Source organism: Leptodactylus fuscus, chromosome 2, assembly GCF_031893055.1.
Source record: "Leptodactylus fuscus isolate aLepFus1 chromosome 2, aLepFus1.hap2, whole genome shotgun sequence".
NCBI classification, from domain to species: domain Eukaryota; kingdom Metazoa; phylum Chordata; class Amphibia; order Anura; family Leptodactylidae; genus Leptodactylus; species Leptodactylus fuscus.
The window spans coordinates 204,684,024-204,706,415 of record NC_134266.1 but is presented as its reverse complement, the minus strand read 5'-3'; positions in this window follow the sequence as shown (position 1 = coordinate 204,706,415).

Sequence of the window (22,392 nt, the reverse complement as noted above, 5' to 3'; positions counted from 1 at the left end):
TCTTGAGTTCTTCATTAAATTTATTGGTGGGATTGAAGGTAAGGAGTTTGTATATTTTTTCATCCTGAATAATTTTTAAACAGCCGTTCACATAGTCCGTTCTATTAAGCACTGCGATTTTGCCCCCTTTGTCCGCCTTTTTGATGACTAAGTTTTTATCTCTCTTAAGTTCTTGTAATGCCTTGAATTCTTTATTGTTTAGATTGTGCTTGATTTTTTTAAAATTGCATTCTTTTTCTAATCTAATTAACTCTTCTTCAACTTTCTGTTGGTATAATATATAATTACAACCCCTGGAATTAATGGGGTAGAAATCAGCATTTGTTCTGGTTACAGGGAAAGAATCAATGGTCTTAATGGCATTCTCACGATAATAATCCGCATCGATTAGATTTTGTGTAATCGTGTGTTCCCTAACTGTGTTATTCAAAGGTAATGAAAAAGTGGAGGGCAAGACTGCATTTATTTCTTTACTACTAATGTTACAGGAGATGTTTCTCTCATAATAAAAATGTTTCTTAACCGTTAATGTTCGAATGAACCTGTTGGTGTCCAATAATGTGCGAAATGTATTGAAATGTTTAGTAGGTGCAAAATTTAACCCCTTACTTAATACCGCTATTTGTCCCTTAGTAAGTGTTTTGTCTGACAAATTAACCACAGATGAAATGTCCTTTACAGAGCTAGATTCAAAACTATCTTCATGGACTGCAGCTAACGTTGGAATCTCGAGCGCGTGTTGTATCTGCTGTTCCGATCTGTTTTTCTTAGCATGTTTCTTTCCTCCTCTTCGTCCCCGTTTTTTGACGAATTTCCAGTGTATCGTCTTTTTTGGTGATTAATAGAATTGTCCATTGTTTCTATGGAAGTATTGGAATCCCTCTCAAAAAAGGTTGATGAGTCCCAATCACTAGATGAATTAAAAGACACATTTCTACTGTTATTCTTGAACCGTGCACCCTCGTATTTTCTTTTCTTCAAAATAGGTTTGATGAATGGAGATGAGGATAGTTGCGGTTTCTGATACACATTATCTGTGCGATAATCCTCAAGATCCCTTTCAAATTTTCGTTTTTTAGTAGAAGTAATGTTGTCTTCTAATTTTTCCAAATGCTTTTTCATGTTGGTCTCCAACTCTTTTAAACTCGCAGGTATAGCAAATTTATCCAACTGGGTTTGTATACCCTTGATTTCATCTTGGATTTTACTAATTTTATCCTGCTCATGTTTTACAATCAATTCCATTAGCTGTAGTGAGCAATTTGTGAGAATTTTATTCCATGAAGATAAAAAACTATCATTAAAAACAAATGTCGGAATTTTTCTGAGTCTTAAACCCCGTGGAACCATGTCCTTTTGTAGGTATTGGGATAAGGTTGTAAAATCCCAGAATACCTTTAATTCTTGGACAAGTAATTTTTCTTTATTTCGCAATAGTTCCTTGATGGAAACATTAGTTTCAGTTTCAGGTGTAACATTGTGACCAAAAATAGCTGCCACTTTTCTGCTTCGTGTACCTTCTAATACATCCATTGAATAAATTAAGAGATATGTTCAAAAACTAGTGAGCCAATGTTAAACAAGAGTCCAAACAGTAAACGTGTGAAGCAAAAAGAAAAAGTTTAAAACATAGGCTCACCAATCTTCAGGGTGCACGGCTGAATAATCCCGGACTCCAAGGAAAGACAAAAGGTCGAGTAGTAGAAAAATATTCCAGTCCGCACTCCTGAGATTCACTTAAAAATTAGTCTTTAATTGTCCATATAAAAATGGGTAAATCCAATGTAAAAATTATATGTGACAGTGATAAACACAAAAGTGCATTTAAAAACCCAAGAACTGGCTGACGCGTTTCTGGGTATGCTGTACCCCTTAGTCATAGCCTAATACTACACTGGTATCCTAGGTTTTAAATACCCTTCACACTTGCAAGAAAACACCTGAACTGAATAACTTTGTTGTTGCCTGCTATCTCAATATCGTATAGTACAACGTACAAATCGGACTAATAATCTATCAACATCCAATAGTATTAAACATCTTAATCATTAAACTTTGAACAGTACATTATTATAACACATACCTTTACAATATTTCAAAAAACCGGAACTTTATAGACTCACAAGAGTGCCGTAGTTCTGTAACCCTCTACTAGGATGTAACCAAACCTTCTTTTTCTGAATGAGATAGTCACGTGACCTAAAACCACCAATGAACAGCACCCGCCGCTCATAGGCTGTCTGAATCACGTGACCAGCATTAACCAATGAAAAAGTCCTGCCTATATGCAAGTTAAATAAACGATCCTACCGTGTCTGACGAATCCTAAACAGGAAACCTACAGCATGTCAGTACGGTAGATTGTTGATATAGTATATAGTGGAAAGGTTTAATAAATGTACATAAGATCCGATCTTAAATTGAGCCCATATGGACTCCGACTATTAAATTTGAAAATATAAAACGCTTCTCTTTCCAAGAGGAGTTTTCTACAATTACCCCCCCTTGCTGGTTCTTTGATTTCCTCTAATGCAAAAAAACGCAGCGACTCAAGCTGACCCTTGTGTACAGACGCAAAGTGTTGTGCTGCTCCCGATATGTTTTCCGTGCCAACTTTAGTACAATCCCTTAGATGTTCTGATATGCGAATTTTTAGTTTGCGTGTAGTACATCCAATATAATCTTTATCGCATATAATACATCTAATGCAATAAACTACATTAAAACTTTGACAGTTAAGATGTGCTCTTAACTTAACAGTAAAATTAGATGCAAGGCTATTGAATTCGTTGGAAAATATAGCGTATTTGCAGACAATACATTTTGGAAAACCGCAGCCCCTAAATCCTATGCGATGTGAACTAACCTCTACTTCGGCAGGTAAGTAGCTAGGGGACAGATCATCACCTAGAGTTCTACATCTTTTAGCTACACAGCGTATTCCTCCATCCAATATTTTGTTAGTAATTGGATCAGTTTGTAATATGGGTAAATTCTTTTTTATTATGTTAACAATTTTATTGTATTCCAAGCTATATGGAGTGGAAAATACAATTCTTTTGTCCTCTAATTTGTCCTGTATATCTTTTTTGTTGTCATCTAATAAATAAATTCTTTCCTTTAGATCAACTTTTTTTACTGCTTCATTAAGTATTCTGTCTGAATAACTTCTGTCTTTTAGTCTATTGATCGTTTCCAAGCTTAGTTCTTTATATGTTACTTCTCCACTGCATGCTCGTTTGCATCTGATTAATTCACCAACTGGAATACTATTGAGAGTATGATTAGGATGGCAGCTATTACCTCTTAGAATGGTATTTCCCGAAGAGGGCTTTCTATAAAGTGTTGTACTCACTGCATTATCCTTCACCACACCCGTGAGTTTGACATCTAAAAAGCAAATGCTGTGTAAATCATGAATAAACGTAAATTCTAAACCCAAATAATTATTATTTAAATAAGAAATAAATTCTGGTATGGGCGCTACATCACCCATCCAGACGATAAGGATATCGTCAATGTAGCGCCCATACCAGAACAGAAATGAAGAAAACGGATTAGACAAATTAAAAATGGATACCTCTTCCCAATGAGCTAGCACTAAATTAGATAAAGAAGGTGAAAATGGGGCACCCATAGGTGCCCCACAAATTTGCAAATAAAACTTATATTCAAATAAAAAATAATTGTGACTTAACAAAAAAGAAGCTACCGAAATGATATATTCACACACGGGTGCGGTGAAGGTGCTGTATTTATATAAGTGGAAGCCAAGAGCCTCCAACGCTTCCTGATGTGGTATACTGGGGTACAATGCGCAAATATCGCATGATAACCAACTAAAATCATGTCTCCAGGGAAAATTAGAAAAACATTTAAGAATTTCCTTGCTGTCCTTTATATAGCCTCCTGTTCTTTTAACTAAAGGCTGGAGAATGGAATCAAGCCAACTAGAAATCCTTTCAAAGATAGAATTGCGACTGGAGATAATAGGGCGCAAAGGTGGTGGATTTAGGTTTTTGTGGAGTTTAATTTTACTGTTAAGTTAAGAGCACATCTTAACTGTCAAAGTTTTAATGTAGTTTATTGCATTAGATGTATTATATGCGATAAAGATTATATTGGATGTACTACACGCAAACTAAAAATTCGCATATCAGAACATCTAAGGGATTGTACTAAAGTTGGCACGGAAAACATATCGGGAGCAGCACAACACTTTGCGTCTGTACACAAGGGTCAGCTTGAGTCGCTGCGTTTTTTTGCATTAGAGGAAATCAAAGAACCAGCAAGGGGGGGTAATTGTAGAAAACTCCTCTTGGAAAGAGAAGCGTTTTATATTTTCAAATTTAATAGTCGGAGTCCATATGGGCTCAATTTAAGATCGGATCTTATGTACATTTATTAAACCTTTCCACTATATACTATATCAACAATCTACCGTACTGACATGCTGTAGGTTTCCTGTTTAGGATTCGTCAGACACGGTAGGATCGTTTATTTAACTTGCATATAGGCAGGACTTTTTCATTGGTTAATGCTGGTCACGTGATTCAGACAGCCTATGAGCGGCGGGTGCTGTTCATTGGTGGTTTTAGGTCACGTGACTATCTCATTCAGAAAAAGAAGGTTTGGTTACATCCTAGTAGAGGGTTACAGAACTACGGCACTCTTGTGAGTCTATAAAGTTCCGTTTTTTTGAAATATTGTAAAGGTATGTGTTATAATAATGTACTGTTCAAAGTTTAATGATTAAGATGTTTAATACTATTGGATGTTGATAGATTATTAGTCCGATTTGTACGTTGTACTATACGATATTGAGATAGCAGGCAACAACAAAGTTATTCAGTTCAGGTGTTTTCTTGCAAGTGTGAAGGGTATTTAAAACCTAGGATACCAGTGTAGTATTAGGCTATGACTAAGGGGTACAGCATACCCAGAAACGCGTCAGCCAGTTCTTGGGTTTTTAAATGCACTTTTGTGTTTATCACTGTCACATATAATTTTTACATTGGATTTACCCATTTTTATATGGACAATTAAAGACTAATTTTTAAGTGAATCTCAGGAGTGCGGACTGGAATATTTTTCTACTACTCGACCTTTTGTCTTTCCTTGGAGTCCGGGATTATTCAGCCGTGCACCCTGAAGATTGGTGAGCCTATGTTTTAAACTTTTTCTTTTTGCTTCACACGTTTACTGTTTGGACTCTTGTTTAACATTGGCTCACTAGTTTTTGAACATATCTCTTAATTTATTCAATGGATGTATTAGAAGGTACACGAAGCAGAAAAGTGGCAGCTATTTTTGGTCACAATGTTACACCTGAAACTGAAACTAATGTTTCCATCAAGGAACTATTGCGAAATAAAGAAAAATTACTTGTCCAAGAATTAAAGGTATTCTGGGATTTTACAACCTTATCCCAATACCTACAAAAGGACATGGTTCCACGGGGTTTAAGACTCAGAAAAATTCCGACATTTGTTTTTAATGATAGTTTTTTATCTTCATGGAATAAAATTCTCACAAATTGCTCACTACAGCTAATGGAATTGATTGTAAAACATGAGCAGGATAAAATTAGTAAAATCCAAGATGAAATCAAGGGTATACAAACCCAGTTGGATAAATTTGCTATACCTGCGAGTTTAAAAGAGTTGGAGACCAACATGAAAAAGCATTTGGAAAAATTAGAAGACAACATTACTTCTACTAAAAAACGAAAATTTGAAAGGGATCTTGAGGATTATCGCACAGATAATGTGTATCAGAAACCGCAACTATCCTCATCTCCATTCATCAAACCTATTTTGAAGAAAAGAAAATACGAGGGTGCACGGTTCAAGAATAACAGTAGAAATGTGTCTTTTAATTCATCTAGTGATTGGGACTCATCAACCTTTTTTGAGAGGGATTCCAATACTTCCATAGAAACAATGGACAATTCTATTAATCACCAAAAAAGACGATACACTGGAAATTCGTCAAAAAACGGGGACGAAGAGGAGGAAAGAAACATGCTAAGAAAAACAGATCGGAACAGCAGATACAACACGCGCTCGAGATTCCAACGTTAGCTGCAGTCCATGAAGATAGTTTTGAATCTAGCTCTGTAAAGGACATTTCATCTGTGGTTAATTTGTCAGACAAAACACTTACTAAGGGACAAATAGCGGTATTAAGTAAGGGGTTAAATTTTGCACCTACTAAACATTTCAATACATTTCGCACATTATTGGACACCAACAGGTTCATTCGAACATTAACGGTTAAGAAACATTTTTATTATGAGAGAAACATCTCCTGTAACATTAGTAGTAAAGAAATAAATGCAGTCTTGCCCTCCACTTTTTCATTACCTTTGAATAACACAGTTAGGGAACACACGATTACACAAAATCTAATCGATGCGGATTATTATCGTGAGAATGCCATTAAGACCATTGATTCTTTCCCTGTAACCAGAACAAATGCTGATTTCTACCCCATTAATTCCAGGGGTTGTAATTATATATTATACCAACAGAAAGTTGAAGAAGAGTTAATTAGATTAGAAAAAGAATGCAATTTTAAAAAAATCAAGCACAATCTAAACAATAAAGAATTCAAGGCATTACAAGAACTTAAGAGAGATAAAAACTTAGTCATCAAAAAGGCGGACAAAGGGGGCAAAATCGCAGTGCTTAATAGAACGGACTATGTGAACGGCTGTTTAAAAATTATTCAGGATGAAAAAATATACAAACTCCTTACCTTCAATCCCACCAATAAATTTAATGAAGAACTCAAGACCTTAATCCAGGAAGGGGAATCGCTAGGTATCTTTGATAAAAGAGAGAGTGAATATCTTTATATTAGCAAACCCCAAATTCCGATCCTATATGGCCTTCCTAAACTCCACAAAAACCTAAATCCACCACCTTTGCGCCCTATTATCTCCAGTCGCAATTCTATCTTTGAAAGGATTTCTAGTTGGCTTGATTCCATTCTCCAGCCTTTAGTTAAAAGAACAGGAGGCTATATAAAGGACAGCAAGGAAATTCTTAAATGTTTTTCTAATTTTCCCTGGAGACATGATTTTAGTTGGTTATCATGCGATATTTGCGCATTGTACCCCAGTATACCACATCAGGAAGCGTTGGAGGCTCTTGGCTTCCACTTATATAAATACAGCACCTTCACCGCACCCGTGTGTGAATATATCATTTCGGTAGCTTCTTTTTTGTTAAGTCACAATTATTTTTTATTTGAATATAAGTTTTATTTGCAAATTTGTGGGGCACCTATGGGTGCCCCATTTTCACCTTCTTTATCTAATTTAGTGCTAGCTCATTGGGAAGAGGTATCCATTTTTAATTTGTCTAATCCGTTTTCTTCATTTCTGTTCTGGTATGGGCGCTACATTGACGATATCCTTATCGTCTGGATGGGTGATGTAGCGCCCATACCAGAATTTATTTCTTATTTAAATAATAATTATTTGGGTTTAGAATTTACGTTTATTCATGATTTACACAGCATTTGCTTTTTAGATGTCAAACTCACGGGTGTGGTGAAGGATAATGCAGTGAGTACAACACTTTATAGAAAGCCCTCTTCGGGAAATACCATTCTAAGAGGTAATAGCTGCCATCCTAATCATACTCTCAATAGTATTCCAGTTGGTGAATTAATCAGATGCAAACGAGCATGCAGTGGAGAAGTAACATATAAAGAACTAAGCTTGGAAACGATCAATAGACTAAAAGACAGAAGTTATTCAGACAGAATACTTAATGAAGCAGTAAAAAAAGTTGATCTAAAGGAAAGAATTTATTTATTAGATGACAACAAAAAAGATATACAGGACAAATTAGAGGACAAAAGAATTGTATTTTCCACTCCATATAGCTTGGAATACAATAAAATTGTTAACATAATAAAAAAGAATTTACCCATATTACAAACTGATCCAATTACTAACAAAATATTGGATGGAGGAATACGCTGTGTAGCTAAAAGATGTAGAACTCTAGGTGATGATCTGTCCCCTAGCTACTTACCTGCCGAAGTAGAGGTTAGTTCACATCGCATAGGATTTAGGGGCTGCGGTTTTCCAAAATGTATTGTCTGCAAATACGCTATATTTTCCAACGAATTCAATAGCCTTGCATCTAATTTTACTGTTAAGTTAAGAGCACATCTTAACTGTCAAAGTTTTAATGTAGTTTATTGCATTAGATGTATTATATGCGATAAAGATTATATTGGATGTACTACACGCAAACTAAAAATTCGCATATCAGAACATCTAAGGGATTGTACTAAAGTTGGCACGGAAAACATATCGGGAGCAGCACAACACTTTGCGTCTGTACACAAGGGTCAGCTTGAGTCGCTGCGTTTTTTTGCATTAGAGGAAATCAAAGAACCAGCAAGGGGGGGTAATTGTAGAAAACTCCTCTTGGAAAGAGAAGCGTTTTATATTTTCAAATTTAATAGTCGGAGTCCATATGGGCTCAATTTAAGATCGGATCTTATGTACATTTATTAAACCTTTCCACTATATACTATATCAACAATCTACCGTACTGACATGCTGTAGGTTTCCTGTTTAGGATTCGTCAGACACGGTAGGATCGTTTATTTAACTTGCATATAGGCAGGACTTTTTCATTGGTTAATGCTGGTCACGTGATTCAGACAGCCTATGAGCGGCGGGTGCTGTTCATTGGTGGTTTTAGGTCACGTGACTATCTCATTCAGAAAAAGAAGGTTTGGTTACATCCTAGTAGAGGGTTACAGAACTACGGCACTCTTGTGAGTCTATAAAGTTCCGGTTTTTTGAAATATTGTAAAGGTATGTGTTATAATAATGTACTGTTCAAAGTTTAATGATTAAGATGTTTAATACTATTGGATGTTGATAGATTATTAGTCCGATTTGTACGTTGTACTATACGATATTGAGATAGCAGGCAACAACAAAGTTATTCAGTTCAGGTGTTTTCTTGCAAGTGTGAAGGGTATTTAAAACCTAGGATACCAGTGTAGTATTAGGCTATGACTAAGGGGTACAGCATACCCAGAAACGCGTCAGCCAGTTCTTGGGTTTTTAAATGCACTTTTGTGTTTATCACTGTCACATATAATTTTTACATTGGATTTACCCATTTTTATATGGACAATTAAAGACTAATTTTTAAGTGAATCTCAGGAGTGCGGACTGGAATATTTTTCTACTACTCGACCTTTTGTCTTTCCTTGGAGTCCGGGATTATTCAGCCGTGCACCCTGAAGATTGGTGAGCCTATGTTTTAAACTTTTTCTTTTTGCTTCACACGTTCACAGTGTCACCACTAGCGGCTCCCAGCTGATTGTTAGGCTTCTTGTTATATGGCCCCCACAGCCCTGCTGGAATTTGTTGCTGTCTGACCTCTTGCACTGCTCCACGAACTTTGCTCCTACCGCATAGAGTTACCCTCCTGCACTACTAGCTTCAGTTGCATCTCTGACCTTCCCTGCTGCTTCTATTATGCCTCGGAAGAAACCGTCCTCCTCCAAAGCCCCTAGGAAACTCTCTGATTTCTTCTCGAGCACCATGTCGCACTCTTTGCCTTCCTCACCAACAGGTTCCCGCTCCCCTGCGAAGTCCCCTCCACGGTCTGAATTGGTGGACTCTTTACCTGCAGAGGGCTCTCTATCGGCTGTTGGTCCTCCCCTGCTGGTTGATGGCGGTAAGAGAAGCTTTGTTGCGTCTCCTCGGGGTTCTCCATCTGGTAAGGAGCCGCTGTGTAAACGGGTAGCTGATGTCCTATCTGCCTCTGATACTCCCTCTGATTTTGTTCATTCGGACATTTCTGATTTCCCGGCTTCCTCAGACCCTGTAACGTGTGATACATTGAAGGGGATGCTTGTTCTGCTACAGGCGGGGATTAAAAAGACTGTCTCCTCTGCGGTGGGCAAATTGCGACAGGATATCGATGCTTTGGGAGAGCGGACTGACCATCTCGAAAATAAAATGGAGGAATTTTCATCTGCCCATAATGAACTGGTTGACGCTCATAACACCCTGGAAGCGGAGGTCAGATGGCTCAAAATTAAGGCTGCTGACGCTGAGGATCGGTCTAGACGCAATAACATCAAGATCCGTGGGGTCCCTGAGGATGTGGCATCAGAGGACTTAGTGGTCTATGTCCAGCGTCTCTTTAAGAAAATTCTCCCGCGTCTCACTGAACTGGAGCTCACCCTCGATCGGACCCATCGTATTCCAAAAGCAAACTCTGCTCCTGTGGATGTCCCGAGAGATGTGCTAACGAGGGTCCATTTCTATCAAGTTAAAGACTCGATTCTTGCGGAAGCCAGACAATGTGGTACCTTGCCAGCTCCATTTGCATCCATTTCCTTGTTCCCCGATTTATCCGCAGCTACTATGCAGGCTAGGCGTGAATTGGCTCCCATTACCAGGATCCTTAGAGACCGGGGCATACGGTATCGTTGGGGCTTTCCTACCAAATTGCTGATTCCCCGCAATGGGGTTTTCCATTCTGTCCCTGATGTGGAGGCGGGCATGTCCCTCCTCCGTAAATGGAAGCTTGCCCCTGCTGACTCCCTCTCTTCTGCTCCCGAATCCTCAGTGCGGCCTTCCCATCTTACTAAGGAATGGATTGTGGTGGGCGGTCGTAAGTGAATCCTTTATCCGCTTCGGCGGACTGACTCGCCTTGCCTAATGTTGATATGACTTTAATGTTTGATTTAGGTGACCTGTGTGCCTTTCTAATACTCATCCTCACTGAGTGTTACTGACCTGTTTTTCTCCCCCCCCCCCAACTGATTACTTTTGGTTATTCGGTGTTTTTTGACACTATGCTATTTTGTTTGCATTCTTTGTTTTTGTTTCATACCTGGAATTCTGTATGGTTTTTATGCCTGTTCATACACACTTTATGCATCCTTGTCTTTTGGTATAGTCACCTGGGTCCTTCGTCATTTCTCCTTAGTCTGTTATTATGGTACTCCGTATATCTTCACTTAATGTTAGGGGTCTGAACAGCCCCTGTAAACAGAGTTCTGTCTGGAGAGAGGCCCGTCGCCTCCGCTGTGATGTGCTCTTTCTCCAGGAGACTCATTTCTGTGCTGGTAAAAGTCCTAAGTTCTCTAATCCCTCCTTCCCTCATATATATCAGGCTTCATGCAATGCTAAGCGTAAGGGGGTTCTTATTGCTGTGCGGGACTCGGTAGCCTTTTCCCTTGAATCCACTTTAGTTGACCCCGGGGGTCGGTTTCTGGGGCTTAATTGCCTTATTAATAATGTTAAGTATACTTTGGTGACTGTTTATCTCCCGAATCGTTCCCAGGTGCAATATTGGAAATCTGTGCTCTCCAAGATCCGAACTTTTGCTACTGGTATGTTGATCATTGGCGGGGACTTTAATTGCTTGGTAGATAATTCTCTAGACTCTTCTAACCACAAGAGGCGCTCCCCTATATTATCCTCCTCTTTGATTGACCAGGGCCTTTATGACGTTTGGCGTTGTCAACATGGCGGGGAACGAGATTATAGTTATTTCTCCTCCTCGTCCTCCTCTTATTCCCATATTGACTTTTTTCTTACTGACAAAATTGGGCTGATGCAGGCAGATTCTACGGATATTGGGCTGATCACCTGGACTGATCACGCTCCGGTGTCCCTCTCTCTACATGAGAAGTTCTCCACCGCCATGCCTACCCAGTGGCGATTGAATGAGTATATCCTAGATCACCCCTCCTATGGTGAGCACCTTCGTGAGGCCCTGAGGGAATATTTTTCCCTTAACTCTCCCTCCATGTCTGACCCTCATGTGCTCTGGAATGCCCATAAGGCGTATATGCGAGGGATACTTATTCAGGCATGCGCTAGAGCTAAAAAGGAAAGATCTAAGGACATAGATGCTGCACTTCGCTCCCTATCCTCCCTCTCCGCTATTAATAAGCTTAATCCCACCCCCATTGTCTCTGCGGAGATTAGGCAATGTCAACTCCGATTGCAGGGCCTTCTGGCTTGCCAACAGGATTTAGCTTTTAAGCGTTTTCAGTGTCAGGCCTATTTGCATAATAGTAGGGCTAGTGCCTTTTTAGCCAAAAAAATCAAACAGTCACGCCCCAAAACTCGTATTGCTCACCTTGTAGATGATTCGGGTACTAAAGTAATTGACCCCCGCCTTATTGCAGAGCAGTTTCGCTTATATTACAAGTCACTATATAATCTTAGGGATGACCCCCAGACATACCAGCCATCTCAGGAGGAAATCGATAGATTCTTAGACTCTGTGGCCCTGCCCCGCCTTTCCCCTGCGCAGTCTGCCTCCCTAGCCTCGCCTATTACCCTGGTTGAGGTTACGGAAGCTATAGCCTCACTGAAACCGCTAAAATCTCCTGGCCCTGATGGCTTCTCAGGGATTTACTACAAGAAATACGCTGATATTTTATCCCCTCATCTTTTGGCTGTGTTTAGGAAGGCGGCGGAGGAGCAATGCTTCCCGGAAGAAATGTTGTCGGCTACTATAGTGACCATTCCTAAACCCGGCAAATCTCCCACTGTCCCGGCTAATTTTAGACCTATTTCCCTTCTAAACACGGATATTAAATTGTACGCTAAAATCCTGGCTGAGCGGTTGCTCCTCCTTCTCCCCCAGTTGGTTAGTCCTGACCAGGTGGGTTTTGTATTCGGTAGGCAGGCTCCGGACGGCACACGGAGGTTTATAGACCTTATTCAAAAAGCCGAAAAAGATGGTACGCCTTCTTTGCTTCTGGCTTTGGATGCTGAGAAGGCTTTTTTTTTTTTTTTTTTTTGTAACTCAAATTTTTATTGAAAATGTTTTCTGTTTTATACAATAAGAAAAGACAATTACAAGAAACAAGGCGAACACCCGCCCTGCGAACAAAAAAGCACACAGTGCAACACAAGAAAAAATAAAAACAAAGAAAGCAACATAGAGAAAAAACAAAACAAAAAGGGGGGGGGAGGAGGAGGGAGTGGGTTAGTGGGACAGGTGGGTGGGGGAGAGGACTAAACATAGAGGGTGAAAGGGTAGGTAGGGGTGAGTGTGAGCAGTCAGGAAACCAGCGAGAGCGCTCGTCAGGTCAACCATACCACAGCCAGTTGGGAAGGGCTCGGGAGCAACCACCGGTCAAATACTTGAAATGAACAACAAGAGTATCAATCAGAGGAGGGGTCAGAGCCCAGGAGCGTCCGGTACTCTGCAGACTGTTGAAACCTGAACCAGTAGAACCAGGTTTTGATGTACGCCTCAGTCGTACCATGCAGGAAAGACGTGAGATTTTCCATGTGCATTATCTCGTTGACCTTCGAAATCCAGAGGGAGAGAGGAGGAGGATCCACTCGTTTCCAAAAAAGGGGGATACAAGCCCGGGCAGCGAGGATCAGGAATCTAAGCAGGGAACGCTTAAAGACCTTTACAGAAGACTCACAATGATTAAGGAGGAACAAGGCAGGGCCCAAATGGTGAGAAGTTTCAGTAAGCTGGAGGGTTATCCGTTTGACCCCCTCCCAGAAGGACGAAAGGGCAGGACAGGACCAAAAAATGTGTAGCAACGTGCCTTCCTCGTCGCCACAGCGCCAACATAATGGGGAGACCTGAGGGAACATAGCATGGAGTCTCGTAGGAACCCTATACCATCGGGACAAGATTTTGTAGCTGGCCTCCTGGTGGCGAGAGCTGATGGAGGCAGTATGAGAAAGGCAAAAAATACGCCTACGCTGTTCCTGAGAGAGGGAAAGGGATAAGTCAGATTCCCATTTCAGCAAGAACGGTGGAACAAAGTCCTCCGGAGGTTCAACCAGGATCTGGTAAGTGAGCGAGAGGGAGTGGCAGAGGGGGCCCGCGCCAACACAAATCTTCTCCAAGGGGGTAGGTTCGACACGGAACTCAGTAGGAGCAGGGAGAGAATGCAAAAAGTGACGAAGTTGTATCCCCCGCCAAGCATCCAAAGGGGGCAACTCAGGAGGGGCCTGGGAGTTCAGAAGTGTATTCCATCCCCCTGCGTCCTGGAAGTGACAGGCACGAAAAATCCCATGACGGCGCCAATTACGGAAAACTCGATCAAACATTCCAGGTGGAAAGGCAGGATTGCCCAGCACTGGGAAAAAAGCGGAATCCTTAGGGAGGAGAGTGGAGCGAACAAGGCCCCTGGAGCAAATCCGAAGCGTGGGACCAAGGGTAGGGTGAGAAAAGAGAGATGACAATGAGGAGGAGTCCAACCATGGGGCAACCTGCAAAGGGATAGGAGAGAATGCCTGTTCGATGTAGACCCAAGGTTTAGAAACAGCATGCCTACACCAGTCCACGACACGAGTCAGGTGGGTAGCCAAATAATAGGACTTCAGGTCCGGAAGCGATAAACCACCACATCTCTTGGGACGAAAGAGAAAAGCCTTACTCACTCGGGCGGGTCTGCCCGACCAGATGAACTTCAGTTGGATGGAAGTGAGGGATCTAAGAAAAGACAGAGGAATGTGAATGGGAAGCGTCTGCATCAAGTAGAGAAGACGAGGGAGAATGTTCATTTTAAAAATCGCGCATCTCCCGAACCAGGTAAAGGCTCCAGTGGACCATCGAGTACAATCAGCCCTGATAGACGCCAGAAGTGGGGGGAAGTTGCAACGAAAGAGATCTTTCGGATCCGGAGTAAGATAAACCCCCAAATACTTGAGAGAAGTGGGGGCCCAATGAAAAGGGAAAGATTGACTCAATGAGGTGGCCGCTGAGGAAGAAAGGGTCACATTAAGGGCTTCCGACTTCGAAAAGTTGATTTTAAAGTTTGAAAGGGTCGAGTAAGCCTGAAAGGCAAGCATCAGAGCCGGAAGAGAGACATGCGGGGAGGAGAGAAAAAATAGCAAGTCATCTGCATACGCCGCCACTTTATATAAACGGGAAGAATGAGCAGCACCTGAGATGTTCGGATCGGCTCGAACCTGGCGGAGGAAGGGTTCAAGAGTCAAGACGAAAATGAGAGGCGAAAGGGGGAAACCTTGCCTAGTGCCATTTCGGATAGGGAAGGACTGGGACAGTAAACCATTCACCCTGACCATCGCTGTAGGGAGAGAGTATAGAGCCATGATCCAACTCATCATGCGGTGTCCAAGACCAATATGTAACAAGGTCTCTTCCATGAACCGCCAGTTGACCCTGTCGAAGGCTTTCTCGGCGTCAGTTGAAAGAAGCATGAGAGGAGAGCCCGATCGTTTAGCCCCATACATGAGGTTGATAGCTTTGGTAGTATTATCTCGAGCCTCACGGCCGGGTAAAAATCCAGCTTGATCCGGGTGAATAATATTTCCTAGCAAGGGCGATAAACGGGTCGCCAGGATCTTGGCTAAAATTTTTAGGTCAACATTGATTAGCGAAATGGGGCGGTAGTTAGAGCACAGAAGAGGGTCTTTTCCCGGTTTGGGGATAACTGCTATGTGAGCACGCAGGGAGTCACGACAAAGGGCTGAGCCATCGGTAAGAGAATTGAAAACTTTCAACAGTCTGGGGCGGAGTTCAGGGCCAAGTTTCTTATAGTATGCCAAGGTAAGGCCGTCTGGACCTGGGGCCTTACCCGTTGCCATACTGGAGATAGCTAAAGAAATTTCCTCTTCAACAATAGGAGATCCCAAGGCTGTCAAGTCCTCCAAAGACAACGACGGGAGACCAGAGGAGGAGAGATAAGAACGAATGCGATCTCGGAACTCCGTGTCAGGGAGAGGAGAAGGGCCAGAGTCTACAGAATACAAAGAGGCATAGTAGTCCCGAAAGGCAGCCGCAATATCAAGGGGCATGTGTAATCGAGTACCCTGGGCGGAACCGATGCATGGAACGTAGGTGGAGGACTGCTGAACCCGAAGGGCCCTAGCTAGGGAACGCCCGCTCTTATTTCCAAACTCATAAAAATGACGTCTGCATTTAGCTAGAGTACCCTTCACCCTATCAGTGACGAGCGTACGCAATTCTTCTCGGGCGCTGGCAAGCTGGGAATAAACATCAGGAGTGATTTGGCGCTTATGAAGGAGTTCCAACGAGCGGATCCGCTGCAGCAGAGATTCAATACAAGCCCGGCGTTCCTTGTTTAAGTGGGAACCATGTTGCAACAGAATACCCCGGATAAAACATTTGTGAGCCTCCCACACCATAGGAGGAGCAATCCCCGACAATTCCTCCCTCTCAAAGTATTCCCCCAAACGGGTCTTAATGTCATCCAGGATGGTTACATCATCAAGAAGTGATGCGTTAAGCTTCCACTGACGCTGGAAAGGAATAGGAGAGGACAAGGAAACAGACAAAGTAACTAAAGCATGGTCGGAGAAAGTAATGTTGTCGACTTCCGCAGCCAACAAAGAATGGAGATGTTGGTGACGAATAAAGAGGTAGTCAATACGAGAGTATCGGTGATGGACCGGAGAGTAATAGGAGTAATCCCTATCCAATGGGTGGAGTAACCTCCAGGAGTCCACAAGCTGGTGGGAATGAAGGTCCCTCTTAACCCTCCTGATGAGTGAGTAAGGGTGAGAAGAGACGCCAGCAGAAGAGTCCAATGAAGGGTCCAGGACCAGATTAAGATCACCCCCCGCCACCAGGAAGCCCTCCACAAAGCCGTCCAACAGCCCTAAGTAAGAACTAAGGGCACGACCCTGTCCCGAGTTAGGTAAATACAAAGAAACAAAAGTAAAAAGTTGAGAGGAGATACGACCCTTTACCATAACAAGTCTCCCCTCAGAATCAGTGCGAGTCTCCAAATGTTCCCAAGGCAGGGAGCGAGAAATCAAGATACTAGTCCCTCTGGATTTCGGATCAGGAGAGGAGCTATGATATGCATGAGGAAACCAAGCATTAGTCAACTTGTATGGCTTGGCAGAGCAATGGTGAGTTTCCTGCAAAAATACAACATGAAGGCGCTTACCTTTGAGCAGATTGAAGAGTACGGAGCGCTTCTCTGGACTATGAAGGCCTCTCACATTGAGGGAGCCAACGGTGATGGAGGAAAGGCGATCAAGCGGAGGCATGGAGGGAGACGGGCTTTCCCAGCTCACACCCTAGGAGCAGAGGGAAAAAAAAAAAAAAAGGGGGGGGGAGGGAGGGGAGAGGGTGAAGAATTGAAGAGGGTAAAGGGAGAGGGAAAGAAAAAAGAGAGGAAAGTAACAGGGTAGAGGAAGGAGAGCAGTAAAGAAAGAGGGGGGGGGAAGAAAGGAGAAGGAAAAAGAACCAAGAGTAGAACAAATCTCTGAGAAGGCTTTTGATAGGGTCCACTGGGGATACTTAGACTGCCTTTTGGATAGGTTTGGTATGGGGCCAGTTTTTAAATCTGCTATTCTGGCTCTGTACTCCCACCCGTCCGCTCGTGTGCTCTCATCGGGTTTTTTGTCTGAGCCCTTTCGGATTTCGAATGGTACCCGCCAGGGTTGTCCTCTCTCCCCTATTATCTTTGCGCTAGTGATGGAGCCCCTGGCGGAGTCCGTTCGGTCGGCGGAAAATATTGAGGGTATTACTGTGGGCCGCCAACAGCACAAAATTGGCCTATACGCTGACGATGTCATACTGGCCCTGACCTCCCCTGGTCCCTCCTTGAGTGCTGCTACGGAGGTCCTAGAGGGATTTAGTAGAGTTTCGTACTATAAGGTAAATTCCTCCAAATCTCAAATCTTGCCTGTTATTATTTCTCCCTCGTTGAGACGGGACCTTAGTGTTCGATTCCCCTACCAATGGAATGATTCCCGTATAGCTTACCTTGGCATCTCTCTGACGGCCCCTAGTTCGGATCTGTTCTCTGCCAATTATATCCCCCTCCTGACCAAAATTACTTCTCTACTTGCCTCCTTCTCGCAGCCGATGTTGTCTTGGGCTAGCAGAATCGCCATTATCAAAATGATGGTGTTGCCTCTAATTTTGTATGTGTTTCATACAGTTGCCATCCCCCTCCCTGACTCATATTTTACTAAGCTTCAGTCTATTCTGTCCAATTATATATGGGAGGGTAAGAGGTCCAGGGTCCGACTTAAGGTGATGACACGCCCTTGGTCCCATGGGGGTGCTGGTGTCCCAGATGTTAGAAAATATTATATGGCGTCTATCCTTGATCAACTTAAGGTTGGGTGGGATGAGACTTCTAAATGGCGTTGGGCTGAAATTGAGGAAAGCCTTCTAGATGCCCCACTTTTGAGTATTTTACATCCTAAGGATTTGGGCCCCCCCATCACTTCCCCTCCCTTGCTGAGTATTAGGGCCTCAGTGTCGGCTTGGAGATACTTCTTGTCATATACCTCTAGGGAAGACCTGGTCCCTTTGTCAAAGCTACCTCTGTTATATCTGACCTCTTTTCTCCCCCAGCTCCGACTCCGTGGATGGGTCTCTAGGGGTCTCTATAAAGTGACCCATCTGTACTCTGATGATGGGTTTAAGTCGTTCTCCATGTTACAAGAAGAGTTTCAGCTCCCTAAAACAGACTTCTTTAAATATTTACAGTTGCGTCACTTTCTTCATTCCTACGAGCCTTCTAGATTGACCTTTCCCAGACTAGCTTTAAAGCTGTGGAATAGGTCCTCGCCTGTTAGAGGTGGGTTATCTGTGTTATGGCTTTTTCTCTGTCCCTCCGGAGCGGGTCAAGCCTCTTCACCTGCTCCGTTGGGAAGCGGATCTTGCCAGAACCATCCCTCTGTCTGACTGGTATACGGCAGCTGGGTTTGTTAAGCGTGTTTCTAGGGGGGCGTCTCATTGGGAAACGGCCTTGAAAATTATGCTGAGGTGGTATAGGACTCCGACCCAACTGGCGCATATTGATCCTTCTTGCTCCAGACTCTGTTGGAGAGGATGTGGCCAAGTAGGTTCCTTCTTGCATTTGTGGTGGGACTGCCCTCCGGTTCGTGTCTTCTGGATAGCGGTATTCCACTTCATGTCCAACATAGCCGGTTTTGATATGAGTCTTTCCCCTGGTCTCGACCTATGCTTCTTAGACATTGGTAGTTTTCCCACAGAGTCGCAGGTCGTTCTGGGTCAGATCGTGCTTGCAGCTCGGGCCATGATCGCTCGTCAGTGGAAGTCTGCTCTCTGCTTGACCGTAGCTGAATTATTCCACCATGTGAACTTGGCATGCACCTTGGAACGTCTGTTGTCCAACAAAAATCATACTTATGCCAAGTTCCGATCCCAGTGGTCCCTCTGGATTTCGTATGTGGAGTCTCATAAGGGAGTTCCTTCTCCTCGGCCTCAGGCTGCTCCCGTGGGGACCTCTTGATCACTATCTACCTATTGTATTGTTATCCCAGGTGGCTTTATTTTCTTTTCTTTTTTGGATGTACCATGTGTGTTTTTGTTTTTTGTCTTTTTCAGTATTGTATTCAGGTATGTGGTTATGTTGTTCATGTTATTGTTTGGTCTTCTCGTTCTCTTCTGTCTCTATTCCATCTCTTCTACTTTTTCTCTTCCCTTTTCCCTTCTTGTACCTCTCTGGTTGTGTTCCCCTCTCCATCCTTTCATTTCCGTCTCGTAGAATTGGTGTCTTTGTAGTGTTTGTATATCTGGTTCTTTGGTCTTTGTTTATTTGGTCATGTTTGTGTCATCCATGTATTTGGGTTGCAGCCTGAAGTTCCAACTTGTAACTCCTGTTTTATTGATTGGACCTATGCCGATTCTTCTTATGTTTGTAACTGTTTTTCTATTATATTGTAAAAGTTTTCTTCTATTCAATAAAAATCATATTTAAAATAAAATGAATCACACACCCCTGCCTGACACTGCCCTTCTGACATTAAACAGCTTAGATAGTACATAAGGCACCAAACCTAACTGTTGTTACTAGGAAATGATGGAAGCTAGAGAAAAATATTCCAACTGTGATGGAGCGGCACCTATTAAAAGATGGCAAGAACTTGAATGGATGGATTTGGTGAAAGGTCCTCTCTAAGCAATTCCCAAGTAACGAAATTGCTGTTAAAACAATTTTGTAATACACTGTAGCAAACTGGCAGATCAAAGATAGCAAGCAAAATAAACTACCTTTATTCCAACATCATTGTGGCTGGTAAAGCTACCCCTGAGGATCTCACCAGAGCCCGCTGCAAGGCAGACTGGACTTTACCATCAGGAAACCAGGTTGACACACTGAATCTGGTTTCAATAAGTAGGTCCATGTGCAGACTAAAGACCAGACCAGAAAACCTACAGTAGAGTGTAACATACAAGCCAGGTCAAAACCAGTAGAGCACAGGAGTATCCAAATCAGTAGCAGAAGAATAAAAGCTTCCAAGCTAGGGTGGAATCCAGGAGTTCCCAGATAAAGCCAAATTAATAAGAATTTGGATAACCAGGAAAAAAAATCCAAGATCAGCAACCAGGGATACAATACATAAACAGGTGAGTACTGAGAACATGACCTATCTACAATAATAGCAGGCACCTGAGTAGTCTGAATGTAGGATTAGATACCCTATCTCAGCTTCAGATTTGACAATAAAACAACTCTCTGATTGGATCAGTATCTCAGAGCTCTGAATTTAACTTGTAGTCATAATAACCTTAAAGTGACGACTGGGAGCAGGTTTACATTGACAAATATGATGGCTACAAGAAGGATTACACATATTAAAATTCCTAACAACGTCTCTGCTCTTCTGGAGGTTCCAGCCATCAGAATGCTCACTCACCCTGTCGCTCTCTGTCTCAGATCCTTATTCCTTCTCAGTGTCTGCTGAGTCCTAATGCTAGATATGTTCCTAGGGTATATGTTTTCCTAAGGACCAGTGCATGCATGCCTTAGGTCAGTATGTACCAATCATGTCACAATCCTGGTTATAGGAGATCCTGTCCTCCACAGGAAGATGCCTAATGCCTGACTTGTATAGTTCCTGTAATGGTGTTTCCTACATATACTGATTGTCCAAGTTTGATTTTTGCCTATTTACCTCACTTTCAACCTGTTCTGCTTGTGTTAACCCATGTTCTGGATTACCATGAATCGCAAACTCTTACTGCTTTGATCTCAGCTTCTCTTGTGACTACATGTTTACCTTTTGATGTCACAAGCTTTTCTTGACTAATGTGGATCACTGCCCAAATCCGCTATATTACAGTGCAATTCTGTCCATCCTATGTCTATGGGCATCCACCTAGTAGCTGTGTTGTATACTACAACCTGTCAAGGGCTTTGCGTACACAAAGCTAAGTTAAGGATGTACACATCTGTAATAGGTTGGGTATTTGTAATATATTAAAATATTGCTAAAAAATATCTTATTATATAAGATATCCGACCACTGAGACCCCCACTGGCTCTGGTTCCAGACGATCATGTAGAGGTGCATGCCTTGTTAATCTCCATCATGGAATAATGCAAACCATCTCATGGCATGAACGAAACCCATCCAACCACTCTTATATAATTTAATATAAATATGTCATATATCATTGTTATGGAAACCGCCATTATAATACCTTACGATTGAAACAAAACATTATGCAGTTCTCAGCTACAATACTTGGAGAAAACTCTGCTCCTAATAATTGTCTAACATGTCAAACAACATTTTGACTTTCAGCTGGGCAATTGCCTGTCATATTAAGTGACTTCATCCACCTGGAACAGTCATGTTACTTGTCTCTGCCTGCCCTTATTATCATTTCAGGAACAACATTCAATAACTAGTCAAACATGGCACTAAATTCTGAATTCCTAGTTTAATATACTGTATGACAATATAGAATGTTGTAAAATAACACCATAAATAATATATGAAGCACGGAAACATACTGACCTTTTATTTCATTAAGATGCTCTACAAGAAAGCAAACAACATTACAGTATGAATACAGATACAATCTATGTAAAATGACTGTGTGTATTTTGCCCTGCTTCATTTCATGTCTCATTGTAGGATACAAATTGCATCCAGTATACAGTATTTTGCAAAGTTCTAAGACATTGGTGACACATGAGTAGAAGATCACCCTGTTGTGTCAGACTTTTAATCTATAGAATTTAATGTGGCAGAATCCCTTGAGACTAGTCTGTGATGACTTCCACTACCCTGAGGAGCCCTCATCCCATTGTTTAGTAAGGCTATTAATTTTTGTTGACTTATACAGTGTTGAGAATACAATCCCATAAAATCATTCACAAATAAATAGTTACAAATATAGAATCTGAGACACAAAACAGAGTGAAAGAAACAAAGCAAATTATAAACCCAAAATAAACCCAAAATGACCCAATTGCAATAACCAAAAAATAAGGTAGCAGCTCTTAATTTTAATTGTTACAATAGATGCCTTTTTTGCCTAGAAACTATAAATTACTAATATACATCAGGTTTCTGTAACCTGGAAACTGGATTATACAAAACATATTTTAATTGACTATATTGTAAAGCAAGATGAG